Raw genomic sequence first — 6704 nt, forward strand, 5'->3', positions numbered from 1 at the left:
AAGAGTGCTGAAGGAATCCGGGAACCGGAAGTAAGAACAAAACGCTTGTGTCTTTTAAAACTGTTTTATTTCTCTTCTGTCTTGCGTATACACGCACGCATACATATATCTGCATTTTCTGTTTCATTTTCGTATATCACTATTCCTGTTTGCCAAATTTTATAGTTGATAGAAAGTGCTAAAAAGAGATTTGCTGTTATTTCATAGTAGAGGTAATAGTTAAAGTATAGAACAACACACGGTTTGTCTGAGATACAAGGCAGTCAGTGTGGATTGCGGTAGATGATCAGAGATCATTTACATTGATAAAAATATATTGTGTTACGGTGGATCCTTTGCATTGCGTACACGTGTCGCTAACAAAGACTAGCGTACGCAATCCAAAAGGCAGACGCACGCAGTGTACATTACGCAACGTAGCGTCCGGTTACGCCCACGTAGCTCAAGTTGTGATAAAGTGAAGTAACGCAAAGGCGATAATTAACGCACAGCGGTAGATAACGCGAAGCGGTAAATAACGCAAATCTATTTTTGGAAAATCTGAAATTTAGTTTAACAGATCCTGCTCCTAATTGGTAACACTTTTGGCCTAAAGACAATTTCTGCGCAGAAATAGATATAGAAACAAAAGTGTACATGTGTTGAGTGAGTGTGTTTTGTATACAAAAGTTTATATAACTTTAAGGTGGAACCAAAAGGAAAGCCGGGTACTCGTCAAGGGACATACGTGTAAGTGACATATACGGTGGCTAGGGAGGCATCCCTGGTTAAATAATATTTGAGCATTAGAGTATAGCGGACCATAAGGTAACAAGACCAGGAGGTCATAAGGTAACAGACCAGGAGGTCATAAGGTAACAGACCAGGAGGTCATAAGGTAACAGGTAAAATAGACAAAGAGGTCCGCTATAAAAGTCCAGTGGCACAACGCCTGGGGTGTTGGTGCAGAACCCATATAGGCCATACAAGCTCTTGCTGAAGGAATCGCGGCCGGAAACATCGATTCCATTGATCTTTCAGTACATGACAAGTAGTGCTCGTGTACTGAACGATTGGACCGCACGTAATTGTGTGCAGTAGTTAGTAATCTGACCTAATACCATTAGAGTAAAGTGGTCACAAACGCTATTTGTACATTCTGACGTGATTTGTGTAATTTTTTATTTTTGGAAGGGAAGTTCGCTGGTCACTCAGGAACTATCCAACAACCGATACTTGCTGGGGAACGCGCCCCAGTAAATAAAGGTTCACAGGGGCCCTGGGTTGGGTACAGCAGCTCTGGTTACAGTGATTGCAGTACTGGCCAACGTGGGCGAGAAGTAAGTGGGGTACTTGATAAACCACCACCGCCGGCCTGCCCAAGGACATCTTGGTTTGTTTGTAAGGGTTCGCTGAAAACCTTGAGATAAAGATCCAAGGAGGAATAAGCAACGCCTGCAGATTATGGGGGCCATTTGTTCAGGTAGGGGGCGATCAACCTCGGTTCGGGTTGATTCAGAGAACCGACCAATTGGGTCGGCACGATATGTAATGTGTGAAAAATACGGTAGTCACACAGAGGTTTTATGTGATGAATGGGAGAGAATGACTGTACAAGACAGGGACAAATTCCCAAGAATAGGTAGCTTCAGTCCAGAAGTGTTACAAAATTTAAGGAGGAGGATATGTCTCGTAAAATCAACAAAGAGACGAATTCAACATCATGATTATTTACAGTTATGGCACCAGGAAGGTGAGATACAGAGAGGTTTGGCTCTGGCGGCAGGATCTGGGGCAGTCAGGAAGCTGATAGCCACAGCTCCTCCTCCACCATACATAGCAGGAGAGAAGTTGATTGCGGAGAGAAACGCACTGGGTTGTAAAACACAAACTCTTAGTAACACTGTAAATGTTAATGATGTTAACCAAATAACTCATGCAAGTATTAACCCGTGCAAGTTGTACCCTGTTTTGAACCTTCCTCAGGAGTGTGATCAAGAAGACGATTCAGCAACAATTTCAGCTCTCTCTCTTGCAGCCACCATAGCAGAGACCACAGTAGGCACAGCGACACCCACGAGATTAGTGAAAGCCCCTAGCGGAGGGATAGGTGAGGTCGTGTCAACGGGTAAGTACGGCACCATGCACTACACTGAAACAATTGTACCACAACAAGCAGTAGAATCTACACAGGAAGAGGCTGTTAGAATTGCTCCTGTAAGGGTAATAGCAGTTCCCAATGGAAAAACAGATGTGTCTGGAGCCACTCCCATAAGGAACATTGCCATGTACACTCCATTTTCCCGAATGGAATTAAGAACAATAGTGTCCGAATTTCCTGACCCCAGGAAGGATTTAGTTGCTAGCCAAAAATACATCAGGGATTTAGGTAACACTGTAGAACCCAACAACAAGGATTGGCAGATACTGCTAAGAGCTTGTTTACCTTCCAATGTTGATGCAACTCAGTTTTTAGCTGATTGTGCATTGGATAAAGATGTACCGCTTACAGACGTGTACAACAAGGATAATGTAAAAAGGATAAATTTACAGCTAAAAGAGTATTTCCCAGCCGTTGTTAAATGGAATAAAATATTTTCCATTAAGCAAAAGGAGTCCGAAACGGCAATAGAATATTTTCACCGGGCACTATTAGAAATGGCAAAGTACACTGGTATAGAAGACATTAAGACCAACCCAAACCATCGAGAAGTAGCAGTATCTGTACTGATGGATGGTTTAAAGGAAACATTAAAGACTAGGGTTCAGACCACGCAACCATGCTGGCGAGGTCTGTCAGTGTCCGGCTTGAGAGAGGCTGCTATTGATCACGACAGAAACATCACTAGGCACAGAGAGTCGCAAAGTGATAAGTTGATGTCCGTAAGTATACAGGCGCTGACCACAAGGCAGCCTGCGTATGTACCACCGAATCCTGTGGGTAAGGCAAGTGTAATAACATGTTTTTCTTGTAACAGACCGGGACACTTTGCACGAGAATGTAGAACAAAGAATGTACAAAGATCTTTTCAACCCCCTAGACAACAACACAACACACGACATTGGGAGCAGGGTCCACAGAGGCGGAGTTTTGAGCCACATACAGGGGAAACAAAAAGATATCCCCCGAACAGAGATTGGCATGCCTCTGGTAGTTCCCAGCTAACTCCCCCACAAGTAGTTGCTGCCAATGGGATTCAGGGAGGTCAGCATACCCAATAGGGGTGTGGCCATACCTGTAATCTGCAGCCAGTTAAGTTGATTGCCAGTCTTGGAAGCGAACCAGAGATTGCAATCAATGTGGCTGGTAAAACTTTAAACTTTCTTGTAGACACAGGGGCGGCCAAGTCAGTGATAAATTCGACAGTGGGCATGAGAACCACTGGTAGGACAATTCCAGCCATGGGAGTAACAGGAGTAGTCCAGCACTACCCTGTTAGCAAACCAGCCGAGATTACAATAGGGCCTTTGCATACCAAGCATTCCTTTTTGCTGGCTGCATCGGCACCAACCAATCTCCTGGGAAGAGACTTACTATGTAAAATGGGTTGCGTCATTTATTGTACCCCTGAAGGTGTATTCTTGGACATTCCAGAGAATCACGCTCAGGAAGTACGAGACATGCTAGACTCCCCATCAAAATTAATGTCACATTCCATTATGACAAATAGGAACCCATCCCAAGTAGAAGAAATGACATCTCAGATACCAGAGTCACTTTGGACAAAAGATGGACAGGACACTGGATTAATGGCAAACGTAGCTCCAGTAGTTGTGCAAGTAAAAGATGGTAGGATAGCTCCAAAAATCCCACAGTATCCTCTGAAGCCAGAGGTGGAGCTAGGAGTTTTTCCCGTAATAGAGCGCTTGCTACAACAGGGCATTCTAGTAAGAACGTCCAGCACCGCAAATAGTCCCATCTTCCCTGTTAAAAAGAGTGGGGGGAGGGGTTACAGGCTAGTGCAGGATCTAAGGGGGATTAACAAAATAGTTGAGAGTCAGTTCCCCGTAGTGCCTAATCCAGCTGTCATCCTAATGCAAATTCCTCCCACTGCCAAATTTTTCACTGTTATTGACCTCTGCTCCGCTTTCTTTTCGGTACCTCTGCACCCTGACAGCCAATATTTGTTTGCATTCACATACAGAGGAGTCCAATACACGTGGACTCGGTTACCCCAAGGTTTCATAGATAGTCCAAGTATATTTTCTCAGGCTTTGCATGATTGTTTACAGTCTTTCCAACCAGACAGTGGATCAGTATTGATACAGTATGTGGACGATTTATTACTGTGTTCAGATTCACTGGAAGCATCTCTGAAGGATACGAAACAGCTCCTGTTTCATCTTTCAGACACAGGTCACAAGGTTTCCAAAGACAAGTTACAATTATGCCAAACTAAGGTAAAATATTTGGGACACTGTCTAACACAAGGACTGAGACACCTGACCGCTGATAGAATCCAAGCCATTAGAGACATGACACTGCCACAAACCCAGCAACAGATCAGGACGTTTTTAGGAATGTGTGGGTATTGCCGTAATTGGATCCCAGGGTTTTCCATATTGGCGCTACCTTTGCAGGAAATGGTCTCTTCAAACAAACCTGATCGGATTTCGCATACAGACGAATCTGAAACAGCATTTGAGAGACTCAAACAGTGCCTAACGCAGGCACCAGCACTAGGTATGCCAGACTATGGGAAACCCTTTGAACTATACGGAACAGAAAGTGCTGGGTGCGCAGCAGGTGTACTAACACAAAAACACGGTGACGCCAGCAGGCCAATTGCATACTACAGCGCTCAGCTAGACACGGTAGCGCGATCCCTCCCCACATGCTTGCGTAGCGTTGCGGCGATAGCATTGCTAGTGACGAAAAGCGAAGATGTCGTGCTAGGCCACAACCTCACAATCCATACGCCACATGCGGTATCTGCCTTATTGAATTCTGCCCAAACCAGACACGTCTCATCAGCAAGGTTTACAAGATGGGAATTGGCATTAATGGCCCCCGTAAACATCACCATAAGGAGATGCAGTGCATTAAATCCTGCAACTTTTCTCCCAGGTGTGCCTGGTCAGGCACAAAGGGTGGAAGGTGAGAGTGATGGGGAAGGAGGATTTAATGCAAAGGAAGATACACATGATTGTATGGAATATTTGACCCAAAATTTTACCGCAAGGCCTGACATCAGTGACAATCCACTGGGAGATGCAGAACTCACGTTCTACACGGACGGTAGTTGTCACAGACAGTCAGACTCGGGAGACTTGTGTACTGGATACGCAGTCGTAGATGACCAAGACACCATAGAAGCGGAACCGCTAGGCCCACCTCACTCAGCCCAGGTTGCTGAACTGGTCGCCCTAACCAGAGCATGTGAATTGGCTAAGGGTAAGTCAGCCAATATCTACACCGATTCTAGATACGCGTTCGGGGTAGTCCATGATTTCGGAGCCCTATGGCGGCTCAGAAATTTCATGACGGCAGCTGGTACACCGATAGCGCATGCAGCTCACATAAAAAGGCTTCTAACAGCGATACAGGAACCCGACAGAGTGGCTGTTATCAAATGTAAAGCACATACATATAGCCAAGACCCAGTATCACTTGGTAACAGCCGAGCAGACGAAGCTGCAAAGCTTGCAGCTGCTACCCCCACACGGACAGACACCACACAGTTGATGGTATTTAATACCATCAACACACAAAAGTTGTGTGAGATGCAGAATTTGTGTTCCACACAGGAAAGAGCAGTCTGGAAGGCAAAGGGATATGGCCAGGAGTCCTCAGGGCTCTGGACGGATGGACATGGTAAACCGGTGGCCCCCAGGGCATACCTTCCATGTCTGGCTGAAGCAGCTCACGGGCTGACTCATCTAGGCAAGGATGGGATGTGCAAATTGGTAAGAGCATACTGGTGCGCCCCAGGATTCTCCTCTCATGCGGGTAAAAGAGCAATGTCATGCCTTACCTGTCTGAGAAAGAATATTGGAAAAGCAATACCTACAGAACCATCCCATATCCCACCTGCCGGCGGCCCTTTCCAGGTAATACAGATTGACTTCATTCAATTACCCCCATGTCGAAATTTGAAATATGTACTTGTCTGTATAGATGTTTTCTCGAATTGGGTCGAAGCTTTTCCAGCAGCTACAAATACCACTATGTTTACAGCTAAGAAAATTGTGCAGGAATTTGTATGTAGATATGGTATCCCTAGAATCATTGAAAGTGATAGGGGTACCCATTTTACAGGTGATGTCTTTCAAGGAATGTGTAAGTTGATGGGTATTGATAGCAAGCTGCACACTCCGTACCGTCCACAGGCGAGTGCGAAGGTCGAAAGAGTGAACAGCACTATTAAAAATAAATTGAGTAAAGTAATGGCAGAGACAGGATTGACGTGGCCAGAAGCTTTACCCATTGTTTTGTACAGCATCAGAACCACTCCCAGGTCCCCCCTTAACCTGTCCCCTTTTGAAATTCTGTTTGGTCGACAACCGCATGTCATGATTAACCCTCAGGATGATTTGAAATGTAACAATGAAGTAACTGTAAAGTACTTGATTAACATGAGTAAACAGTTGAGGAATCAAAATGATAATCTGAAGTTGGTGATTCCTGATTTACCAGGTAGTAATTGTCATGACATTGAACCTGGGGATTATGTAATGATACGAAATTTTCTACGCTCAGGTTGTCTTATTGATAGATGGGAAGG

The sequence above is a fragment of the Pseudophryne corroboree genome, chromosome 6 (genome assembly GCF_028390025.1).
Source record: "Pseudophryne corroboree isolate aPseCor3 chromosome 6, aPseCor3.hap2, whole genome shotgun sequence".
Classification (NCBI taxonomy): domain Eukaryota; kingdom Metazoa; phylum Chordata; class Amphibia; order Anura; family Myobatrachidae; genus Pseudophryne; species Pseudophryne corroboree.